The 26,556-nt window shown below is 39.6% G+C and overlaps 1 protein-coding gene and 1 pseudogene across 2 annotated transcripts in view; one reads left to right on the plus strand and one right to left on the minus strand.

Moving 5' to 3' along the window:
* Nucleotides 1–763, minus strand: part of LOC146889658 (TRPM8 channel-associated factor 1) — a 46,612-nt gene extending 45,849 nt beyond the window's left edge. For both annotated transcript variants that reach the window (XM_087901853.1, XM_087901855.1), the window contains exon 1: nt 600–763. The gene's annotated coding sequence lies outside the window, so the exon portion shown is untranslated. The remainder of the gene's footprint in view (nt 1–599) is intronic.
* A 5-nt stretch (nt 764–768) lies between these two features.
* Nucleotides 769–26,556, plus strand: part of LOC148117901 (small ribosomal subunit protein uS12 pseudogene) — a 31,494-nt pseudogene continuing 5,706 nt past the window's right edge.

Raw genomic sequence — 26,556 nt, forward strand, 5'->3', positions numbered from 1 at the left:
AAGGCATTCCAGACCAGCGTTCTCAGGAATCCCCACGCCCATTCTCAGCAGCACCCTGCCTGCATCTCCCCACCCACCTCTCAGAGCAAATTCACTCAAGCACAGGGAGAGAGAGGACTTTTACCTGGGAGCGGGGGCAGAAGGCTCAGCAGAGACCTGAGGCCCTAAAGGAATTCAGTGTGGAGCCTCCCTCCGGTGGGTGAGATAAGAACACCTCTGAGGTTCCTTTGACCAAATCCCAATGGCTCCCTGCTGTACACAAACCTCGCAGCAAGGAAATGAGGCGGGGGAGGGGACGGGGGCGAGGAGGGGGGAGGGGAGGGAGGATGTCCTGGCGAGCGCAGGGAAAACAATAAGGGAACCCTGAAGGAGAAACGCTGCAGCGGAAAGCTCAGAAACTGACAGAGAGGAAGATCTCCACTGTGGAACAACTCAGCCACCTCGGCACGCCCAGGTGCCCTTACCAGTCCCCCACGCAGCCAGCCCCTGGACACTCGCCACCCTCTCCCTTTCCCGCTGAGCACCCCACCCTTCTGGCAGTGGACTTTGTCACTGCAGGCCTCTCCTGGTGCAGACATGGTCGCTGACCCCCGACTCACTCTTTGCCTCGCTGTTCCCTGACGTGCAGGTTCCGGACACAAGGAAACAGCTACAAAGTGGACACCAGTGATCTCCAGAGGGAAGAAGCTTCAGGGCCTAGAAGGGAATGGGCGCAGGACCACAGGCTGGGGGACGTGGAAAGTCACTGGCAGAGAAGGGGAGCAAGTGATGGGCCGGCCCCGAGAACTGATTGGCCACACGGGGGTGTGGGCGGTGCTCGGCTCTCTGCTTCCAGATCTCAGAGGCCCTGTTTTGTGTCAATTTCTGCTCCAAGATGCAACACTATCTGGGATGGAGATGCAGTTCCACCTCCTTGGACGTGCAGCCGGGCAATTTGTTAAATTAATAAATAATTCTTAACAATACAAGCAAATAGAACATCGATAAAATAACAGATTTTTTTAATAGGAAATGATGCACAAAACATTAAGAGAAGAGTTAAATCTATAGGTCCTATATTAATTATAATTAAAAAGTCAAGTTTTGGTAAAACAGTATGATTACATTCTGTTACATCTTACATAAGAGAAAGCCTAAGAGTGAAGACTTCAGTTCCTGATTCATGCATCCACAACCATGGAATTGCTATAAAATAATACTGGCTCTGTATGATCAGTTAGGAAAACCAGTGAAAAGCTTGGATTTTTAAAAATAAGTTTTGTTGCATTATTTTTTCCATGATAACATATTTTTGTTTAATTGCATGTGGTGTGGTGTGTGTGTGTGTGCGTGTGTGTGTGTGCTTACGCTTGTGCTTGGGGGAAGCATATAATGCATGGTGAAAATACACCATTCCATAGCCTGTGTGTGACAGTGGTGGTCCTGGGGAGCAAACTCAGTTTTTCAAGCTTGGAAGACAGTGCCTATACTCCCTGAGCCGTCTCATTGTCCCAAATCTTTGTATTTTGAAGACTTTTTTTTTTTTTTTTTGAAGACAGTCGTAACCCGAGTGATTGTACCCTGGTCCTGTTCTACCCTGGTTTTAACTGGCCTCCCTCTTTCAACCGACCTTTGAAGGATCACCCGTCTCTCATGCTGTTCCCTCCTCTCCCATCCCTCAGATTGTTCAGCATCCTCCCCGAGGTAGATAAGTTCTTCAGACAGACAGTGTAGTGGGAAGATTATGTCAACAGAACACTTGCCTTGTTCTCTTAGCACAACTTCGTAGCACTTAAAATCTGCTGCTTCTCAGAATTGGAACGCACTGAGACAATGTGTGAGAAAAGTCTTTGTGAATTCCCAACAGGCCCTCAGAACTACACTGGGAGCCTGATGCTGCCCCCTTTCCCCTCTTCTCCTCCAAGGCCCAGCACTACCTGGCAAAGATCATGTGAGTAACAGTCAGAGGAAGAGTGAGTGGAAGCATAGGAGCTGGGAGAAGGTGGGCCTGTGAAGGACCTCAATGCTTGAGGACAGTTTAGCCTGTATTTTCTCCAGACTGAGTGAGGACCATCTCCTTGCACTGGCTCTGTGTTTGTGCATCGCCAACAGGCCGAGAATGAGGTGGGGGGACGAAGTGGGGGAGCAAGCCAGTCATCTGCAGGCTGGGGAGAAGAGGACATAGTTCATTCTGTTTGTCATATAAGCAACACAGGCTGAGTTTGAGCCCTAGAACCAAGTAAAAAACTAGGTGTGGTGGCATGGGTTTGTCATCCCAGTACTGTGGAGGCTGAGACAGGTGAAACCCTGAGGCTTAATGGACTACCAGCCTCCCTACTTGGTGAGCTTTGGGCCAATAAGAGACACTGTCTCAAAACAAAATAAAATAAAACAAAAATAAGCAACAACAAACACTCAAAGCTACAGTGGATGGCTTCTGAAAAAAGTATACTCAAGGTTGCCCTATGGCCTCTACATATACCCACACATCAACATGAACATACACACACACACACACCCTAGCACATAAGTTTGTCATCTCCTTATCTGTGTACATCCTTTCTGCCACCTGCATTTTGTAGTTCCTTTGTCCACAGAGGAAACTGGATGGCATGCCTTTGCTCTGAAATGTCAGGGCTAGTGCCATGGCGAAATACATAGTGAGAACAACACAAACCACAAATGGCCCCTTACCCTCTGTATGTGTGAGGAGAGAGGGGCCTGACTGGCTGTCAACTTTGAGAAGAGAAAGGGTATGGCAAGAGAGCAATGCAGCTGTCTTGGCAGGCAAGCATCAGCTCAACTACAAGGAGCCCTGCTCTGTTGAAAACTACTGATAATCCCCAAACTCCACCTACTTCGACAGCTCCCCTCCCACACTCAAATTCTGCTCCACAGAAAGATCAGAATCTTGCAGCTCTCCCCATGGTGGCCATATAAATTAGTGCCTGACCTTTCGAGGCACTTGGATTTGTCATCATGTCTCTAATGGTTCACTGCATCGTGTCCCCGTTGGTGGGTAAAGGGCAATTCCAGCAATGTGGTAACTTGAGTTGAGAAAGAGAGACAGATTTGCAAAAACACTTGGAAAGTCTCCAAAAGAAAAGTTAAGGATGAGGCATCTTGTGACTCCCTGGGCTTTTAGCGCTAGAAGCAGTAGGCGGCAAGGATTCATACCACAGTCCTCAATTTTGAGAGTAGGGCACAGTTGTTCATTTGGATCCCACCTCACATTGAAGATCTAGCGACTGTCACAAGACAAATACCCCAGGGCAAGGGAGCAGGTGACAGGTTGATATGTCCTAGGGCTCCAGCATTTTGTATTTAGAGCTATTTGTGGCAATGATGCTTGGTGCCTTTTGATGAGGAAGTCATTGCGCTCTATGCTTTTATAGCTTGAGTCATTCTGGTTAATGCTACTGGGCTAAGGCATGTACCACCTGAGTATTTGGATGGACATCATTTCGTATGTTTCTCTGAGAGTGATGAAAGCAGATTGCCCTTCTTAATGATGACCTGAATGGAAGAAAAAGGCTGACCTTCCCACAACTAAGAGATTCTGCTTACAACTGCCTTCTAACTGGTACATTGTCTTTTTGTTTCTTTCTTTCTTCCTTTTTTGAGATAGGGGCTTACTATGTAGGCTTGGTCTCTTAGTTAGGGTTTCTATTGCTGTAAAGAGATACCATGACCATGGTAACTCATATAAAGAAAAACATTTAATTTGGGCTGACTTACAATTTTAGAGGTTTAGTTCATTATCATCATGGTCAGAAGTATGGCAGTATGCAGGCAGACTCGTTGGAGGAGCTGATTATTCCACATCTGGATCTTCAGGCATCAGGCAGAGCACTGGCTTGAGCTTTGGAAACCTCAGAGCTTACCTCTAGCACACACTTCCTTCAACAAGACCACACCTACTCCAACAAGGCCACATTTCCCATAGTGCCACTCTCTATGGATCAAGTATTCAAATACTTAAGTCTATGGGAGATATTACTGCTCAAGTCACCACATTCCACTCCTTGGCCCCCATAGGCTTGTAGCCATAACAAATGCATTTAGTTCAACTTCCAAAGTCCCCATAGTATTTAACAGTCTCCAACTTGTTTAAAAGATGAAAGTTCAAAGTCTCTTCTGAGATTCATGCAACCTCTTAACTGGGATCCCCTGTAAAATGAGATGAAAAATCAGATCACACACTTCCAAAATATAACGGCACAGACAATCCATTGCTGTCCCAAAAGGAAGGAAAAAGAGCATAATGAGAAAATATTGAACTAAAGCAAGAAAGAAACCCAGTTGGCAAACTCTAAATTCTGCAACTCCCTGTCTGATGTCAAGGCACTCTTCGGTTCTCCAGCTCCTTTCAGTTTTGTTAACTGTAACACACTTCTTTCTCTTTGGCTGATTCCGCTCCCCATTAACAGCTCTGGCATCTGCCACATCTTGGGGTCTCCAACTCAATCCAGGCTTCACATTCACAGCTTTCCTCAATGGCCTCCCTAGGCCTCCATGCAGGGACACCACTGTCACATGCCTGCCTCAATGGCTTTCTTCAGTCATGGAGGGGTTATGAAAGTCATAACCCTTTCCTTGTGTCCTTGACCCTAAAGCCAGAACCATGTGACCAAAGCTACCAAGCTCTGCTCCTTGCAGGGTCTAGAATATGGTCCCCTCATTCAATTACATCTTCATTAACTTTCTGTTTTTGATGGTTTCCTTCACTGCCTACCCTTGGCTGACATGACACTTGATGTGTAGACTAGGCTAGCCTTAAACTTAGAGATCCACTTGCCTCTGTCTCCAGAGTGCTTGGAGTACAGGCATGTACCACCACACCTGGATCTAAGCTATTCTTTAGTTCCTTTTCACAAGTTGGAAGCTGGATGGGGTCTTGCCCTGAGGTCCCTACTCCTTTTATTCCATTTAATATCATCTGTTTTTAATCTGCTCTTCTCCTTCAACACAGGACTAAGCTCCATTTCATTTTTCTCCTCAAAATGTACATTTTGTGTCTTTCTTTGTTCAACTTGTTTCTTTTCATTATAGATAGGCATATGAGTGACCAGTAATAACCACAAGTCAGAGTCAATACTAGGCTGTTTTGAGATTTCTTCTACCAACTCAATTAACCCTAAAGTCTTCAATATAACCTCAGGCAGATTTTTCAGATAAAGGAAAAAGGCAACCATATTCTTCACCAAAATATCACAATAACAGTCTCTAGACCACATACTACAATTCTTTTCCTCTTCCAAGTTCCTACTAGTATGGGCCACTAAGTCCTATTTAAAGCATTCCACTGTTTTCTTAACCCAAAGTCCCAAAGTTCTAAAGTCCACATTCCTCCAAACAAAACCACGGTTCAGCCTGTCACAGTGATACCCCAGGCCCTTATACCAACTTTCGTCTTAGTTAGGGTTTCTATTACCATGAAGACACACTATGACCACAGCAACTCTTATAAAGGAAAATATTTAATTGGGGCTGGCTTATAGCTCAGAGGTTTCATTCATTTTCATCATGACAGGAATCATGGGACTGTGGAGATAGACACACTGCTGGAGAAGGAGCTGAGAGTTCTACATCTTGATCTGTAGGCAACAGAAGGAAGACTGTGAGCTACACTAGGCATAGCTTGAACATATGGGATCTCAAACTATGCCCCGACAGTGACATACTTCCTCCAAAAAGGCTACGTCTCCTAATAGTGCTACTACCTATGAGCCAAGAATTCAAACACATAAGTAAATGGGGACCATTTCTGTTCAAAATCCCATACTTGGTTGACATCAGACTCACAAAAAACCACTTTGTGAATAATTCAACTAGAAAGACAAGATAATAAAGGCCCACCTTTCTCCCGAAATTCACATAACTGCAGGGACAGTAACACCCATGGAGTACACTGAGATGTGCCTAGAAGACAGCATGTTCCAGGGAGATGCAGAATAAATAGCCTGCAGCTGGTTCTTTAGACACCAATTATGAGATACAGTCTAATAACAGATGCTTTTGAATGTGGAGAAAATCAACTACCATTTTATTAGAGAAGTGGAAGACAAAGAAGTATTTGAAACCACTCCAGATAGAAGCAATCATTGCTGTTAAAACCACACAAATTGCAGTACTGTTTAATACGCTGAGAATATTTAGGCCAAAGCATTCAAAATCAATTTCTTAAAACAATGGTCTAATCCCCTCTGCATATAAGCAAGTCTTCTTTCATAAATAATACAAAGCAATCACAAACAGAATGGCTATTACTGACATCTACTCTTCAGATTCAACCTGAGGTTGACCAATTATCCCCCAAATGGTATTTGTAATGATTGGACCTAGAGCTGCATGTGACATTTGACTGTCATCTCTTCAGTCTTCAATTTTTCCTTGGCTTTGATAACCTTGGCACTTCTGAAAATTCTGCACACCCTCAGTGCAGGATCATTCCTCATTAGCCTAGAAGTGAGGCTTCCTCTGCATTTTCAGAACAGAAGTTATATGAGATTCATCTTCAGAAAAAAGACGAGGAGGTGGAAGGGATTGGCACAATGGTGGAGGTGTTCCCAATTATAGGAAATTTACAGAAACTTTTACGTATAGGAAATTCAGAGCTGTAAACTTGTTTGTTTCTTTTTTTTGTTAAATTAAAGTGCTTAGAATTCTATTGGCTTTGTTAAATTATATTTTTTCAAAATATTAAGCTCTACATTCCTACTGTACAGGAGGCTACACTGGTACTAGAAACCCCAGTAATCCCCAGCAGCACCTCCTCCTCTAGGCTCCATACCCTGACCACAACTCTATCAGAAGATTCCTGCTCTATTGGAGTCTATCCCTCTCCTTGGTTCCATATCCCAGCTTACAACTCCAGCAGCATACCCTTTTTCTACCAGAGGCCACTCCAGTACCAGGAACCCCAGGTACCTGGAGCTTCAGAAGCCTTACCAGTATCTAGAACCTCAGAGATCACTCCAGTTCCCAGACCCCCAGAGGCAATGCAAGCACCCCAAAACCCAGAAGTCATACAGAGATGGACTGACAGACCTAAATACTCACTGGTCACCAGAACCATAGGCTACTTAGGGAAGAAGAACAGAGAGGAAACAGAAGGAAAGAGAAAACAATCAAGAAATATCCATCCAACAAAGATATACTCAGAAATCAGCACCTAAACCTAATAACACTAAATATAGATGACTAGAGGCCAGCATAAGAATACAATCAACAATACCCAGGGCAATATGGCACCACTGGAGCCCAGCTATCGTATTACAGCAAACGTTTTCAACAAAATCATAGAAGAAAATTTTTTCTAACCTAAATAATGAAATGCCCATAAAGGTACAAGAAGTTTAGAGAAAACCAAATAGATTGGACCAGAAAAAGCAGTCTCCCCAACACATAATAATCATAACACTGTACTTACAGAACAAAGAAAGAATATTAAAAAGCATCAAGGAAAAAAGATCAAGTGACATAGAAAGACAAGCTTATTAGAATTACACCTGACTTATAAATAGAGACGCCAAGATCCAGAAGTGCATGGACAGATGTTTTACAGACTTCAAGAGACTACAGATGCCTTCCCAGACTAATATACCCAATACAACTTTCAATCACCATAAATGGGGAAAATAAGATATTCCATGACAAAGTCAAATTTAAACAATATCAGCCTACAAATCCAGTCCTACAGAAGGTACTTAGAAGGAAAATTCCAACCAAAGGAGGTTAACTACAGCCAAAAAAACCCACAGGAAATAAATAATTTCATAATTGTAAAAACAAAAGGAAGGAGGCACCACACACACACATACACACACACACACACACACACACACACACACCCCACTGCAACCACTACCACCACCACCAACAACAATAACAACCATCACTACAAAATAGTCGGAATTAGCAATCATTGATCATTAATATCACATACAACAATAACCACAAAATAGTAGGAATTAGCAATCTTTGATCACTAATACCTCTCAACGTTAATTACTCAATTTCAAAATAAAAAGAAACAGGCTAACAAAGCAGATACAAAAACAGGATTCATCTTTTAGCTGCATACAAGAAAAACACCTCAACATCAAAGATAGATATTACTTCAGAGTAAAGAGCTGGAAAACGTTTTTTCCAAGAAAAAGGATCCAAAAAGAAAAAGTGGTGTAACTATCCTAATATCTAAAATAGACTTCTAACAAACATTTAACAAAAGAGATAGAAAAGGACATTTCATAGTTATCAAAGGAAAATCTGAAGACAGAAGTTTCTGTCCTGCCTGGTCCTGTAACTGTTTAGTCCCAAAATCAATACTCAGAGGCTTATATTAATTATAAACTGTTTGACCTATTGCTCAGGCTTATTACTAACTAGCTCTTACAACTTAAATTAGCCCACAGTTCTAACCTATGTTTAGCCATGTACAGAAGGTACCTTGGTACTTTTTCTCAGTAAGGCATTCTCATCTTTCTTCCTCTGCATCTGGTTGGCAACTGCATTTCTGCCTTTATTCTTCTCAAAATTCTCCTAGTCTTGTCATCCAGCCTACATTTCCTGCCTAGCTACTGGCCAACCAGCATTTTATTAAATCAATATGAATGACAAATCTTTACAGTGTACAAAACACTATCCCAAAAACCCACCAGGAAGATGTATCAGTTCTGAACATCAATGCCCCAAATGATGTTTGAAAGGGCACCTACATTTGTTAAAAACAAAACAAAACAAACAAACAACAACAACAACAACAAAATGTTACAAAAGCTTAAATCACACATTGAAATTCACACATTAATAGTAGGAGGTAGCAATACTCCACTTCCACCAATGTACAAATCATCCAAACAAAAATTAAACTGTTGTAGGAGGCCACTGTAGCTGAATGGCCAATAGCTTAAGCATATTTCTGGCTACCTCTTATATCCTAAACTAACCCATCTCCATTAATCTGTGTATCGCCATGTGGCTGTAGCTTACCAGGTAAAGTTCCATCCTGAGTGTCTATCTCTAGTGGGGCTACATGACAGCTCTCAACTTTGCCTTCTTTCTCTCAGCATCTAGTTTAGTTTTCCCTGCCTACCTCTATTTTGCCCTATCAACAGCCCAAGGCAGTTTCTTTATTCACTAACCAATAAAAGCAACACATATACAGAAGGACTTATTACATCATTTCCCCTTTTCTGTTTAAATAAAAAGGAAGGTTTTTTTTAAACTTTAACATAGTAAAATTACATATAACAAAACAGAGATCAAGCAAGAATTACAGTTACAATATTTATATCTACTTTATCTTTTATCAATACTAAGGAAAATTATAACTATCAATTCTTAAATGTCATCAAAGACTCCAGAAAGATGTATTACCTAAGTAAACAGGAAGTGTACTGTAAGCAACTTCCAAAACTCTAGAATTGACAGAGACATTTTGCTGCCTAGACAGTCACTCAAAGTTCTTCTATATCGTTGGGGTATCCATCTTTAGCCCAGAGGGTCAGAGTATCCAGCAGACTTTTTGATGAAGCAGGAAATTTCAAAGACAGTTATTGGCAGTTTGTCAGTCACTTTCTTCTGTGTCCTGAAGAATGCCTTGCAGACATTTTCATGAAGCAAGAACCCCAAAGAACTGTCTCACCCTCTTTAGGCAGCTGCAACAGTCATTTCTCTGTGAGTCCTGTATGTTGTAAAAGGAGCAAGCAGGCCACTTTCTGCACCCAGCTCATGGCTAGCTTTACCCAAAATAATTACATGGAAACTGTATTCTTTTAGACACTGGCTGGCCTATTAGTTCTAACCTCTTATTGGCTAACTCTTACATATTCTTTTAACCCATTTCTAATAACCTGTATCACCACTTGACTGTGGTTTACCGGCATGAGTTTAACCAGAGTCTATCTCGGAGAGGAGCTCATGGCGTCTGCCTGACTCTGCTTTTTTCTCCCAGCATTCTGTTCAGTCTTCTCCACCTATCTAAATCCTGCCCTATCAAAGGCCAAGTCAGTCTCTTTATTTGACTAATGAAAGTAACACATAAACAAAAGACCCACCTACATCATTTCCCCTTTTTCTGTTGAAACAAAAAGAAAGGCTTTCACTTTAACATAGTAAATTACATATAACAAAACAATTTTCAAGCAAAAATTACACTTTCAATATTTATATCTACTTTATCTTTTATCATAGCTAAGGAAAACTATAACTATCTATTTATCCTTCAACTCCATCAAAGACTCCAGAAGGATATAATACTACCTAAGTAAAGGATATAATACTACCTAAGTAAACAAGAAATAAGCATCTTCCAAACCTACATCACCTGTATGTCCAGTTCATGAAGCATAAAATCAAGCAGTCCAGGCAAGAGCCGTTTCTTGCCCAAATGGCTAACAAACTCCATAAGGAGCCTCTTTGGTGTCCATCTTCTTCTTGAAGTTATTGGTGCTGCCAGAGGGGAAAAACGTAGCTGCCAGCTGGAACCTTGCCAGTAGACCACAAGCCTCATGGTAAATATAAAATAATATAAATAGGTTAATTTAATATGCAATAACTTGCTAGGAATATGCTAGAGTCATTGACCAAGCAGTGATTTAAATAATATAGTTTCTGTATGATTATTTTGGGAGTCTGGTTGGCTGGGAAGTGAGTAAGCAGTCTCCTATAAAATAAACAGAGAAACAATGGAATTAACAGGCATTTTACTTAAACGGACCTAACAGATTTCTACAGAACATTTCCTCCAAACACAAAAGAATACACTTTATTCTCAGTACCTCATAGAACTGTCTCTAAAATTGACCACAGACTCAGTTTCAAAGGAAGTCTCAACAGATACAAGGAAATTGAAATAACCCCCTGTATCTTATCAGTCCACCACTGATTAAAGTTGGAATTCAACAATAACAGAAACAACAGGAAGCCTACACACTCATGGAAACTGAATAACACTCTACTGAATTACCACTGGGTCAAGGAAGAAATTAAGAAAGAAATTAAAGACTTCCTAGAGTGTGTTGAAAATGAATACACAACATACCCAAACTTATGGAACACAATAAAAGCAATGCTAAGAAGAAAGATCATAGCACTAAGTGCCTACATAAAGAAATTAGAGAGATATCATAATAGCAACTTCACAGCACAACTGAAAGCTCTAGAGAACAAAAAGAAACTAACATACACAAGAGGAGTAGATGTCAGGAAATAATCAAACTCAGTCCTGAAATCAACAAAATAGAAATAAAGAGTACAATATAAAGAATCAATGAAATAAAGAGTTGGTTCTTTGAGAAAATCAACAAGGTAGACAAACCCTCATCCAAAGTAACTAAAAAGCAGAGAGAGAGAATATCCAAACTGACAAAATCAAAACTTAAAAGGGGACTATAGCAACCAACATTGAGAAATTTCAAAGAATCATTAGGTCATACTTAAAAAACCTGTAATTTGTAACATAGGGAAATTGAAAAGAAATGGAGAGATTTCTTCATAGATACCACTTACTACCATTAAATTTAGATTAGACAAACAATTTAAATAGACCCATAACCCCTAAAGAAATATAAACAGACTTTAAAAGCCTCCCAACCCTCCCCACCCTCTGCCAAGAGCTCAGGGACAGATGATTTTAACACAGAATTCTACCAAACTATCGAAGACGAGCTAATACCAATACTCCTCAAACTATTCCACAATATAGAAGCAGATGGAACATTGCCAAATTCATTTAATGAGGCAACAGTCACCATGATGCCAAAGCCACAAAAATATAACAAGAAAGAGAATGGCAGACCAACATCCACCATGAATATTGACGCAAAAACATGCAATAAAATACTGGCAAATCAAATCCAAGAACACATCCAAAAGATCATCCACCATCACCAAGTAGGCTTCATCCCAGAGATGCAAGGATGGTTCAATATACAAAGATCTGTCAGTGTAATCTACGATATAAACAAATTGAAAGAGATAAATCACATGATCATCTCAGACGCTGGAAAAGCCTTTGACAAAATGCAACACCCCTTCATGATAAAGTCTTGGAGCAATCAGGGATACAAGGAACATACCCAAATATAACAAAGGCAATATACAACAAGCCTACAGTCACATCAAATTAAATACAAGGAAACTCAAAGCAATTCCACTCAATCAGGAACAAGACAAGGCTGAATACTCTCTCCATATCTATTCAAAATAGCACTTGAAGTTCTAGCTAGAGCAATAAGACCACTGAAGGAAATCAAGAGGATACAAATCGGAAGGGAAGAAGCTAAGATATTGGTGTTTGCAAATGCTATGATGGTATATATATATACCATCATATATATATATGATGAGCACAATATATATATGAGCACGAAAATTCTACCAGAGAACTGTAACAACCAATAAACACCTCCAGTAAAGTAGCTGGATAGATTAGCTACAAAAAAAAAATCAGCATTCCTCCTACATACAAAGGATAAACAGGCTGAGAAAGAAATCAGAGAAACAACACCTTTCACAGTAGCCACAAATAATGTAAAATATCTTGGCGTAGCTCAGATCAAGTAAGTGAAAGACCTGTATGACAAGAACTTCAGATTTTTGAAAAAAGAAATTGGAGAAGATAGAAGATGGAAAGATAACCCCTGCTCATAGATCGGTAGGATTAACATAGTAAAAATGACCATGTTTTTAAAAGCAATCTACAGATTCAACCCATTCCTCACCAAAATTCTAATAATTCTTTACAGACCTTGAAAGAACAATACACAACTTTGTATGGAAAAATAAAAAAATTAGGATAGCTAGAAACAATCCTGTACAATAAAAGAACTTTCAAAGGCATCATCATCCCTGACATCAAGCTCTATTACAGAACTATAGTAATGCCAGATGGTGGTGATAACCAAACCCTTAATCCCACACTCGGGAGGCAGAGACACATAGATCTCTATGAGTGTGAGGCTAGCCTGGTTTACTAATCAAGTTCCAAAACAACCAGGGCTGTTGCACAAGGAAACCCTGTCTCAAACAAACAAAGAAAAAAGAAAATGATTAACAAGTGGATATCAGATAAAGAAGCACAAAAAAAAAGACAGGCTATTGTTCACTAAAATAAATAGAATTTTCAAAGCCTAAATGCTTTCTTTGAATGGAACATTTTAATTATGAGCCTTGGTTTTGCAAGGACATTAGGACTGAATGGAAGTGCCCACTCAGAGCCCGCCAACTGTGTTGTGCTTCAGATGGGTGAGGTAAAGAGACATATTTCATTTTGACAAAGTAGCTAAGAAACAACCAAATCTGATCTTCCAGTGAGTTTTAAATTTTGAGCAAATAGATCACCGCAAAGGCAGAAAAAAGGTGAGCAATGGGTTCTAGAAAGGGTATTTATATAAGAAAATTTCAAAGCATCTTCCGTAATAATTCATGAGGTCTGACTTGCTACACAGCCATTCTCTGACCTCAGCACTCTCTGACCTCAGAACAAATTAAGAGTTCAGCTTCAGGAGCTCGAGCTTGAGAGAGTAGATTCTTTGTAACGTCAAGGATTAACTCAGTGCTCTTCCTAAGAAGAAGATGGGCTGAAGAGTTAAAGGAAAAACAAAGAACAATAAAAATCAATTCCTCTTACATTTTCCCATTAGAATTTATTTGAACAAGAAGATGAACTAAATATCCTTTATAGTAAGAAAAAGCCACTCAATATTGTAAAACATTTATATTTAAAATTTGTCTATTAAAAGAACAGCTCTAAGTTGTGCCTTACTGGTCAATTTAAACTTTTTAAGATTCTTTTTAGAGCTGGCAAGATGGCTCAATGGGTAAAGGAACTTGACAATCTGACAACCTGATTCAGGGATGGGCATGGTGGAAGGAGAAGACCCTACCACAGGTTGACCTCTGACCTCTGCATAGGTATTGTGACACATGTGTGTGCACAGACAGAATAAATACAATGTAACACAAAAACATTCAAGATTTTAAATTTTGAAATAAAGATTCAGAGGAAGTTGCAAAAAGAATGACGCTAGGGTGTAGCTTCACTTATTAGAGACCGAAAACAGGCCTCGTATATAATGCAGAGTTGATGAGTGCTTCCTCACTTCCTAATGTGCTCCTTTGTACATACACCTGTATCATTTTATGTCTTTTATTATATAAGAGGTTTGCTTAAATACCAATTCAGGCCTAGTACTGGTTCATCACAAGACTCCCTTATATATTTCTTTATAGTTATGCATATTCATAAAAATATAATTTTTGTATATTGTATGCTAGATACTGTTCTGGGCACTAGGAATAAGAAGAAATAAGGTTTAACGATGGTCATGAAGAATTGAGCATGTCTACAGCTGTTACTTTTGTTCCTATAGCCAGATGAGGCAAGTACTGTGGTCTACATTTTAGATAATAAATAAAGGCTTATAGTGATTAAATGATCTCTTCAGGGTTATAAAACAAAGAAACTATTTATATATATAGTTGACAATTTTATAAACATCACAACAAAAGTATTGTTCTATGTCCACACTATTACCAGGTCTTCTTTAACGTTACTCTTAATTTCTGCATAGCAGTTTGTGGTGACAGTCTAGGACACAAACTAAGCAAGGTAACTCATGTCTTACAGATTTATGGCAGGGCCTGCAGTGCTATTCTGCGAAGTCTATGATATTTATTAGCCTCTCCTTTGTTTCTCCCCCATGAAATTGTTCATAGTATCCTGTCTTTTTGTATATTTGGTTGCTACATCACTGTGATTTTTATTGGTTTCAGTGCTGGACAGTTTTTAATCTATTACATTACTCTGAGCTTTGCTCCAGCTTGCAAGGAATTAATTTGATCTTTTTGGATCTTGCTTTTTAAGTTTATTAGGCAAGGCCCGAGTAGCATTTGTTTTGCTTGCTTATTAACCTAATTATTCAACACTATCAGAGACAGATGAGTCTTGTGACCCTTTGCTGCGAAGTCATCCTGCTGTTTCCAGGAACTTCTACAACCATGGATCTCAACCCATAAGGCTTGAGAGTATTTGGGAAAAGGTTCATCTATACAAACATTTACAGAGTGTCTTTGATACCATTGCTCTCAAGCAATGTGGCAGTAACGGATACAGTGCTGCCATTGCATTAGTTCCTATAAGTATTCTAGACATGCTGAAAGCAGGGCAGAGGGTGTATATCGATCACATCAAATGCTACCCTGTACTGAGTTACGTAGGTTGAATGTCTGCAGAGTTTGGCATCATATAGTCTGGGAACTAGTTCCCATCAGATAACCAACCATGACAGTGATTTTCTTTTGACTGTGTTTTTTGGCCCTTGTTGTTCATTTTGTTTTGTTTTTCTCAGGTGCTGGAGATTGAACCCCGGGGCCTGAGCCCAATAAGAAAGCAGTCTGCCACAGGGTTATACACCCTTCTATGCCTTGTAATAATTCAAGACATCCAAAATTCACTTGAAAAAGAATAATCAGTTAGGAAAATTTGTACTTTATGCATATGTAAATTATAAGAAAGTATTGGGTCTGTAAAACAGCCAACAGAGTTACCACGTGTTTCTCTAGTGACTGTTCCTGACTGTTCCTGACTCCCACTGGGTTTGAATGGTTTTCTACAAAACCCTCTTCCTACCCTAACCCTCTTTTATTGAGGTCTATGAGTTTGTGCTTCAAAAAAAAAAAAAGAGTGAAAAAAGGGAAAAACACACAGGTTGTGAAAAAAACTGGGTATGTGTCTTAGTGTTTTTAGGAATTGTATATAATTTGATAAACAAAGAAACTTCCCTATGGAAGTAGGAGAGGAGAAAGATCAAGGAAACTGAGAAAGGATGATATTGAGAATTTCTTGGAGAATACCAATAGCCATAAAAGCAATCTAAACACATCTCTATAAGTTAGTGCTAAGTGCATAAGATACAGACAGAAGTCTGACTTGGAAAGCTGTCTCAGACGCCGTGGCTGGCAGCCTGGGAGGCCTTATCCAGCTTATCTGAGTGAATCATCTTCTCTAGGACAAGGCTGATGCAAATAGGCAGCTGCAATTGCAAAAAGCTGAGCTTGAGGCCTAGAAAGTTCAAGGGCTGTTATGCAGTTGTCATCCGAAAGTTTCCTTATGGTTATAGCTTGCGCTACACTTTCAAATAAAATTCAGATAAACAAATAAAAAATAAATAAACAAAATCGAAGTTCTCTTTCTTAACTTGTGTCATGATGGCTCAACATATAAAAAGGAAAAGGAAAAGCTCACCAGACTTGTTTGCTCTCCGCATATCCATCACTCATCATTGCCCCCCCCCCTTGAAGAGCCACGGAAGCACACATGGGCTAATCTAAGCAGAAAACACATTCCTAAGAGGTATTAACACTGACGTATTAGCCTCAGAGTTGACCAATGCTGGAAAAATGTACAAAACTTATTTTGTACTGTTGATTCTATGGCGACACCCACTGTAGGATCCCCTGGCTCTCAATTTCATAGTGTAATAGAACCTCCTTGCTACCCTGGCCATGTTCAGACCTAGCATCCTTACCAAATCTGGAAACTAAACTGTCTGCTGCCTCTAGTACCAGTCTCACCCCAGTTTCATGCTGAGCATTTGCTCTGGAGTATTTCCAAGGCCTTGTGCCAAATTCTGACAGAAGAGGACTTGAGTGACAGAGACTAGATGAGCCTGTGCACCTCTATAAGCAGTGCTGAGAGCATCCAGCCTCTCCTAAGAATTAGAGTTCCAAATGCAAAGGGATTTGGAGACACTGGCAAGGAAATAGGATCATGACAGACATCTCAACAACTCACACTGTTGACTATATCTAACCTGCATATTTATTTTCTCCATGTTAACATCCCCTTTCAGAATTTTATTTATTTATTTGTGTGTGTGTTGTGCCTCTCTCTCTCTCTCTCTCTCTCTCTCTCTCTGTGTGTGTGTGTGTGTGTGTGTGTATTCATGTGCACATGAATGCAAGTGTCCACAAAGGCTAGAAGAGGTCTTCAGATCTGGAACTGGAGCTACAAGTGACTGTGAACCACCACGTGGGTGCTGGAAACTGAACTCATATTCTCTGAAAGAGAAGATATTGCTCTTAGCTGATGAATCACCTCCGTAGCCCTCCAATTAATCTGTTGTCAAAAAAAAACCCCAGAAGTCTCACTATGTAACACTTGTTAGCCTGGAACTCATTATACAGACTGGGCTGGATTTGAACTCAGATCCTCTCCTTCTGTGTCTTAAGCACTAGGATTAAAGGAATGTACCACCATGTTCACCCCAACTCTTAATCTTTAACAAAATCTCACAGCTAAAACAAAGCACTGATGGAAATCAGTAGCTGTCCTTGCATAGGCATCAAAGACTTATTTGTTGTTTCTCCAAGATTAGATCTTGTAAATAGATATCAAACCCTTTATGGATGCTCTATAACCTGTGGACCAATCTAAAAAATGCACCATGATAGACAAACAGACTTAAAGAAGCTAGTAAAGAAAGGAAGCAAAAGAAGGGCTTAATAAAAATGTAAATAAATATATGCAGGGCACACTAAGAAGGGACAGACACATCTTCCTGCAGCATTCTGATTGTTGTCATCATTAACTTATACCCATTCTCATGCTTTATTCTTCAGCAATGAATCCATGGTCCCTTCTCTCTAATCTATCCCCTCAGCACAGTTGGATTCTTCATTTGAGGGCTAGCCATATCTTCTTTCCAAGGAAGCAGAAATATTGAGAGTGGGCACAGAGTGTGTAGAAACCGAATGTCATGTACTTCATAATCTACTCAAGTTCCTTTTTCTCTTGTTCGCTTTGGAGTTTGTCCCCCTCTTTCCCAACAGGACAACATTTTCTACACCAGTGCTAGTAAACCAAATTCTCGTGACTACCCTGAGACTATAGACATTCCTGAGGAGCCATCTGTGGGAAATACTATGGCCCATACGAGGGGGCAAAAAGACCTTGAGAAAGGAAACATCAGCTGAAATTCCAACCAATAAAACCAGCCAGAAAATAATTGTTTTGTCAGTTGGACACTGACAAAAATTTAAAATAAAAATCTAGTTCAACACTTAATAGCATAAAGGCATCCTTGATGGTTGTGCATGTTAAAGGCCCTTTAAGGTCTTTGGAATTTTATTGCTTGGCTTGATTATTTTGATCTGCATAGGCCTTTGTGAAAATTGATCACCATGATGAGCAATATCCAATGTGCATGGTTTTAAAGCACCTAAAAACTATCCTGAATTGCTCATTTTTCTCTCACACATCAAAGTAAGTTAAGGATGCAGAGAGAGACTACTTATGCTGAAATTGATCAATTTTTTGATATGATAGGTATAACTGAAAAAAGCTATCAACAAACATTTTTTTTAGAACGTGATCTAGCTGTTTCTCTGGATCTGGACAAGTCACAGGTGGATGACAGAATAGAACCCTTTCTCCTTTTGGATGCTATTGGCATTGGGAACCAATACTTTGTTCCAGTGAATGGTCCTACAATGTGTTCAGCTCTACCCATCAGACACTGGGAATGTCTCCAAATACAACCTAATGTTGCCTTGGAGACAAAAGCACCTCCAGATGCAGCCACTCGGCTGCTTGCACAACAAAGCGGCTCTGAAAGCATTGATTTCTATGAATATTACACTAATTACTCAATCAATCATACCACCTGGGGAATGGATTCTTTGGCAAAATTTGTTAGCTTCCGACATATTAGACAATTGCTTAGTTTTTGATCAAAACTAGTAAAGCAGTGGCTTTCTTTACTAGTTTTACAAGGCATGGCTAACATGTTAACTCCACATGTTAACTCCAGCAGGAAGCATTACGCTGTGGGAAAGGCACTACTACTATCCCCAGTTTTACAGAAGTGCCTAAGTTGCATAGAGAGATTAAGAAATTGCCTTAATGCAACTTCTTAGCAGAGATGGAACAAAGATATTGGAAAACAGAGACTTTTGAATTAACTGCCTGGCAAAACTTGTGAACAGTAACTCTAAATCTCCTTCACATAGCTACTGTGTTTCTTCCTGAACGATGAACCACAAGCCTATTCTTTTTATACAGTTGGTACTCCAGCAGTCAAACGCTTTGTGGCTGTTTAAAGAACAAACAAACAAACAACAGCAACAACAGAACATTCTTCAACACCTCATAGAACCTATTCATTTTCACTACTAGATAAAAGAGTAGTACAACTCTGGTGTTTACATTAATATAAACTGTTCCTGATTAAAGAAACACAAAGAAGAAATTATAGTGAATCTCCACGTATACAAGGCTATGTTAGTCAATTTAAACAGCCACAACTCAGTGTCTGCCTCTCTTTCTCCAACCTCCCTCTTGCCTCCTCTCTCCCTTCTTTGTTTTTCAACTTTATTGAGATCTGCTTGATAGAAATCTATACATTTAATGTGTAGAACATGGATGTTTGACACACCTATGGACTGTGAAATTATTTTTTGAACCCAGCTGATATTATATCTTTCTTATCACACAGTTGCCATTTATTTTGAGTGTGAACACCCTAGTCTCATAAATTACAATTACACACTACATTATTGTTAACTACCATCACAATGTGTAAAGATCTACAGAATTTACTCTTCTATTAATTACAAGTTTGTGCCTTTTAACCACTGTCTCCTTCCCCTCACCATCAATACCTGGAAGGGATTATTTTAAACTCTTACATGGCTGTTTATTAAGTCTTCCACATGTAATAGGAATTACGGGTTATTTTTCTCAGTATATCATGAGGTTCATCCTTGTTGTTAGATATGGCAAGATGACTTCTTTCTCTCCTAAAGTTGAGAAACACACATTGTATGTTTTCTACACACATGTACATAACATTTTGCTTACTTTTATGCATCTGCAGACACATTTTTATGACTGAGCTATTATGAAGAAATTGTAATAAACATGATATATATAATCTCTTTTATATAATGATTTCATTTCCTTTGGTTACACATGAAAGAGTAACACTGATAGGTTGCACTGTCTTATCTATCTATCTATCTATCTATCTATCTATCTATCTATCTATCTATCTATCTATCTGCATCTATATCTATATCTATCTATCTATCTATCTATCTATCTATCTACATATTCATAATTTTGAGGAAAGTCAATGCTGTTTCCCATAAAGACTGTAACTTATGATCCCAACCACACAATATTTCCATTACACTGTACCCTCCTAAATATTGTGATCTGCTAGCCTTTGAAAACATCACTTTCACAGATTACAGGTCATATTTTATTGTGCCGTTGAGTTGTATTTTCTTAACTATTGGTATTGGGCATGTGTGTGTGTGTGTGTGTGTGTATACATACACCTATACAATGTACACATTGGCCACTTGTAAAGCATTTTGGAATCTCTCCCAATTTTTAAACAGGATAAATTTTTGTTACTGATTTGCTCAGGTTTCTGTGCGTTTTTGGTATTAGCCTCTTATTAGCTGGAAATAATGCCTTTAGATCCCTCCCCCTATTCTGTTACTTGCCTTTTCCTTTTGCCGACTGTTTTCCTTGGCTGCACAGCACCTTTGTGAGGTGTTGATATCTGACTTGTCTAGTGTTCCTTCTGTTCTTTATGCTTTTGGTGTCACATCCAAAGGGCAGCTCCCAAGATACATGCTAAGGATATCTCTCTCTTGTTTTCTCAGGGACTCTTTAAATCTCGTGTTTTAGCCTGCAGTCCATTTGGAGTTAACCAAATTTTATTTTTTTTTTGTATGTGGATATTCAATTTTCCTGACACCATTTGAAGATAAAAATTTCTCCACTGCCTGATGCAGGCCGCTTACTCTGAGCAGTAATGAGCTTCCCCAGGGAACTCCCCTGAGGAAATTGATTGCTTCATTTGCAAGTGGTTATCATTTGGAGATAGCTTCTGGGTTAGGAATAGGGTGTATTTTCACTTCTGCTTTCAACTCTGGGCCCCACTGGTGCACTGTCTTCGTGGGTCTCATGAAGGCTCTGTGCATGCTGCCTCCGTCTTTTGTGAGTTCATGTGTGTGTTGGTCTTGGTGTGATTAGAAGGCCTTCTCCTTCCCCACTTTTCTTCCTCCACTTCTGCAGGGTTCCCTGAAAACTGAGAGGAGGGATTTAATTGAGACATCTTGTTTAGAAGTGAGTGTCCTGAGGTAGCTTCACTTTCTAGGTATTGACTGGCTGTGGATTTCTGTATTTGTTCCCATCATCAACAGGAAGCTTCTCTGACAACGACTGAGCAAGGCATTTATTTATGGGTATAGCAGAATGACGTTAGGAGTCATTTCACTACAGTCCTTTAGTAGAACAGTAGCATTTTCTTTTCCCACAGGTCCTTGGCTCTCTAGTCTCAGGCTCTTGGTCACACAAGCAGCTTTTGTGTGGATTCCATCTCATGAAGGGGACCTTAAATTAAATCAGATATTGGTGGAGATAACTTTTTGCCTCCATTTCACTAACATTTCTCTCAGGCATGACCCCATTGTAGATCAAAGGGTTGGAAGCTAGCTGGGTTGGTGTTTACAGTTCTCTTTTTCATAGTGTGTAGAGTACTTTCAAGTTCCAAGAACACTAGGTGTTGGGGTGAAGACTCTACGTAGGCACCAGCTCAACTTCTCTGTTTTCAATACATTGTGCAGGTGTTATTTTTAGCAGTGAAGCCTTTTGCTCAGTTTTTGGAGAGCAACTTATTTTGTTGGCCACAGCCTGCGTTGTTGGGGGATTCCCATAGGGCCTCTTTGACTGACAACTCAATTACATGCAGCCCACTTTTAATGCTAAAGCTTCATTTGGGGAAGAGAGATATCCAATTGGTCCCCAGTCTCCTATAATTTGGCAATTTCATTTAGATAACCTTCATATATGTATGTAATTTAGGTAGCTTCTATTTTATTAGATTTCCATATGACCACTGAAATGTCCCTTAATTTTTGCGGTCTCTCCCCATATTCCCTCCCTCATTTCCCTTTTTCCTCCCCCTTTCCCACTTGATCCTCTCATTTTAGCTCAAACCTGCCTATCCATAACTATCTATTATCATTCCCCTTCCTAGGTAGACCGGTTCCTTTCCCCTAGACACTCACTCTATACCTAAACTCTGCGGTTCTACAGATTGGAGCTTGCTTATCTTTGACTTAACAAGTAATGTCCACCACAAGCAAACACATACCATATTTGTCTTTCTGAATCTGGTCATATCACTCAGGATAATTTCTTCTAGTTCCATACATTTGCTTGTGAATTTCTTGATTTCATTTTTGACAATGGAGTAATATTCCAATGTGAAAGTGTACTACATTGCCATTATCCAATCATCTCTTGATGGACATCTAGGTTGCTTTTTAATATCTGCCTATTATGAATAGAGATGCAATAAATATGATAGAATAAGTGTCCCTGTAGTAGGATGAAGAGTCCTTTGGGTATATTCCCAAGATTGGTATAGCTGAATCTTCAGGTACATCAGTTTGATTCCCATCTTCCTGAGGAAATGCCCTATTAATTTCTTTCTTCCATTTTTATTTTCTTTTTGATTTTTTAAATTTTTGTTTTTTGATACAGAGTTTCTTTGAATAGGCCTAGCTGTCCTGAAACTCACTCTCTTCAATGTCTGAGAGTCTCTCTTCCATCTTTTGTATTCTGTTGGCTAAGCTTGCCTCTGAGGTTCCTATTCACATTCTTAAATTTTTCATTCCCACATTTCTCTCAATTTGAATTTTCTTTATTGCGTCTATTTCCACTTTTGAGTCTCAAACAGTTACATTTATTTACTTCCACTATGAGTTTCTGTGTGTTTGTTGTGTGTCTCTCATATATTTCTTGAAGGGACTGTTCATTTCTCCTTTAATGCTTTGTTATTCATAAAGGGTATGACAAGGTTTTCACCTTGGGCTTTAGCTATGTGGCAATTCTCTGTGCCTACTGTATTAGGGTTGCTGGATTCTAGTGGGGACATCTTGTCCTGATTATTATTGACTGTGTTTTTATACTGATGCCTGAGTATCTGGATTTGAGGATATTGTAATTCTAGGTACTGATATATGATCTTGTACTTACTGGGTGGGTATTTTGTTCCCTGGTTTCTGCTGCTGTTTTCTGGTTCATAGGGATGGTGGCTGTTTATTGTCTTCTTGGGAATGCTTCCAGGATCCTGCTAGGCATGGCCACTTGAGCTCTCATGTGCAATCTGGTTCTTGGTATTAGGAGCTGATACTTAGAAGCAGAGATGAGCTGGAATGAGAGGTTGTTGAGAGGGTTCACAGGAGGAAAGAAAAAGAGTGGTCCACCAGAATTTGAGTAGTCTTCTGGGGATGGAGGCAGACAATGAGGAGAAACAACAGCAGACAGTTTGCTCAGAACTGAGGATGAGACCGGGGGATTGGATTTGAAGGGAAGAGGAGAGAATGACAAGCTAAAACCTTACTGGCCTACTTTTATCTCTGGCTGGATTTGCGAGCAGGCTTCCAGGGAATGCCTGAGGAGTTGGGGACTGAGACAAGAGGATGAATAGAGAAGGAGGTGGAAGGAAATAATATATGTGATCTGTTGGAGATGGGACAGAGAAGGAGGCGAGGTCGCAGCAGCTTGTCTGTCACAGAATTCAGGGCAAGACTGGGGCATTGGATTTGGAAGAGAAGAAGGAAAAGTGAAGATATACAGGGAGCCTGCCTGCTTCCATAGCCAAAGTGGCCAATGGGATTCTAGGTCATGTCTTGCTGCGGATGTGGGTTAAGATAAGGGGATGAGAGGGGCTGGGAAGGAAGGTTGGAGAAGCAGATCTGCATGATCCACTGGCCATGGGAGCAGAGAGGGAAAAGAGACCACAGCAGGTGGTCTGATAATGGAGCTGGAGCTCAGATTCTGGGTTTTCTTGCAAAAAGTATTTATCAGGCTGAAAAAATTCATCTCAAATCATTTAGTGATGTGCTTATTATGACTAGATGCTGAATATAAAAAGTGTTTTTTCTGTCTCTATTGAACCAATTTTATGGTCTTTCCTTAGTCTGTTGATATGATGAATCCTCCTGATTAGTTCACATGTATTTATCTAACTTTTTTAAAAATCATGCTGTATTATCTTTCTCACACAATCCATGATTGAATTCATTGGCATGTTGTTAAGAATTTTGGCTCTGTGTTTAGCAGGGATATGGTCTTACAGCTTTTCTTTCCATAACATTAGCTTTTCTTTTTTGGGTGTGAAAGTAATGCTGGCCTATGAAATCAGTGTGCAATTGTTTTCTTTTCAGTTATGGAAGTATGCTTGTAAAATTACTTTTCCCTCTGTATACTTGTTTGAGTTAAATTTGTTCTTTTTCTTATTTCTTAAACTAGAGGTTGTAATCATTGCTAAGCATGGCAATCAGGGAGGGCGTGGGAGAGAAATTTAATTTGCATCATGGCATCCTAGGAAGCAGAGACAAGGGAATGCCTACATTTAACTCTTTTTTTTCTTTGCCATGTTTACTTTGTTCAGGTCCCCAAGGCTTCATGGCTCTGACACTCAGGGTGGGCCATTTACTTGCGACCTGTCTTCTGTAGAAATGCCCCGATAGATACTCCAATGGTATGTCTCATTCTCCTAGCTGATTCAAACACAGCCAAGCTGGTAATTAGGTTGCCGAGTATAGACAAAGTGTGCATGGGTGAATGTTCTGTACATTTGAAAGTAAGATGTACTTTCTTGTTGAGCAGCTCAGTCTACTAGTGGCCATTGAAGCAGACTGTTTGACAGTGAAGTTTAAGTGTTTCATACCCTCACAGATTTTCTTTCCACTAAAAGAAGAGGGTTCATGCCTTCAATTTCAAAACTAGATGTGTCTGCTTTCCTTTTCAGTCATTTTGATCAGCATAAAAGAAACATTTGTCTTCATGTACTCTGCTTGGGTATTTAGGACTCTCACTTCCCTAGACCAACAATGTTTATAAACCCACTGTGAATCTCAAATAAATTTGAGGCTACACAGGTCTGAACAAAAAATTATAACTAACAAAATTAAATGTTTGAGTATCTGTGTTAAGTTATGTGAAAAGTTTTATATTATGAATACATTTTTTCTATTTCTTTGTCATAGAAGGAAAGCATTTTGTTTCAGTTCTCTGCAATGACCACTGACTGGACAGGGTAAGGAATCTTGAGATACTTTTTTTTTCCCTTTAGACTTGTTTATTCAAGTATCCGAAAACACTCTTTCCACTTCCTCCCCTCCTCCCAATACCCTCCCGCTCCCCCCACTCCCTCTCCTCCTCCCTCACCATTCCCAAGAGCAGTCAGGGTTTCCTGCCCTATGGGAAATCCAAGTTCCTCCCCCCTCCCTCCAGGTCCAGGAAGGTGAGCATCCAAACAGGCCAGGATCCCAAAAAGCCAGTCCATGCAGACAAAACAAGACCCAGTGCCATTGTCAATGGCTTCTCACTCTTCATTTGGACCTTGGGGGCTCAGTCAGCCCCCATGTCAGCCACATTCAGAGAATCCGGTTTGATCACATGCTCGTTCAGTCCCAGTCCAGCTGGCCTTGGTGAGCTCTCATTCGATCAGTCCCCTTGTATCAGTGGGTGAACGCACCCTTCGCGGTCCTGACTTCCAGTGCTCTTGAGATACTTTAAATATGAGTCAACAGAAATAATCTTTTGACACTGAAGAGATGGTCTCTAATGTCAGCAGCATATACCTAATTTCCTTATAATGTTAAGGATTTCAGTTTTCTACTTTTGTCTAATCTAATGGAAAAGATCAAAATAAGGTCAAAATAAGGTCAAGATAATAGTTTTTAAATACACTTAAGAATAATTATATCTCCAACTCTCAAAGAAGAAAATATCTACATAGATGTAATAAAATAGTAGTATTGAATTTTCAGAAATCAATAGCTGGTTACTAATTTATTATAGAATAGTAGTTTATAGTGTTACATTTCAATGACATCTTTCATGTAATTCATGTTTTCTATGGTTACATTATTTCCCCTATGCCAACCACAATTCATAAAGCATAGGTGTGAGACTCTTTCCGTTTCGGTACTTACATCTAAAGGAGAGTCAAAGAGAAGTGTCATTTTTCAGAACCATGTTCAGAATGATTAATATAGATGATCTACTTATGAATAAACAAAGAAAGCTTAAATTATATTGAGAATGTGATTTGAGGTTTGCTCTGTGTAAGGATGCAGAAAGATAAACAATACAAACAAGGTTTTTGTTTGTTTGTTTATAGAGGAACATTAGATATCTGCCAAAAGAAAAGAGTAGACTCAGGATGATACAGAGAAGAACCAAAATAGGGCTGACTGTTGCTATGTTCGTTTTTCAAAACTGGTTACTTCTGCTAGTAGAATTCTGACATCTCTATTTCATTGAGAGGATGTAAAAACTATCCCCAGAACTCTGTCATTTTTATGTTGAAATTATGAATGTGTATATCAATCAAAATAAATCTGAGAATAGCTTCAGGAGCATTAAACACTAGAGTGGGGGATGATCAAGACTTAGCTTTTGAATATCTAGCATTCAGATAAACAGAGTACTAGCAAGTACTGTTTTATTCTGCATCCCGAAGTCTCTGTACATGA

The sequence above is a fragment of the Myodes glareolus genome, chromosome 25 (assembly GCF_982192425.1).
Source record: "Myodes glareolus chromosome 25, mMyoGla1.1, whole genome shotgun sequence".
Classification (NCBI taxonomy): Eukaryota; Metazoa; Chordata; class Mammalia; order Rodentia; family Cricetidae; genus Myodes; species Myodes glareolus.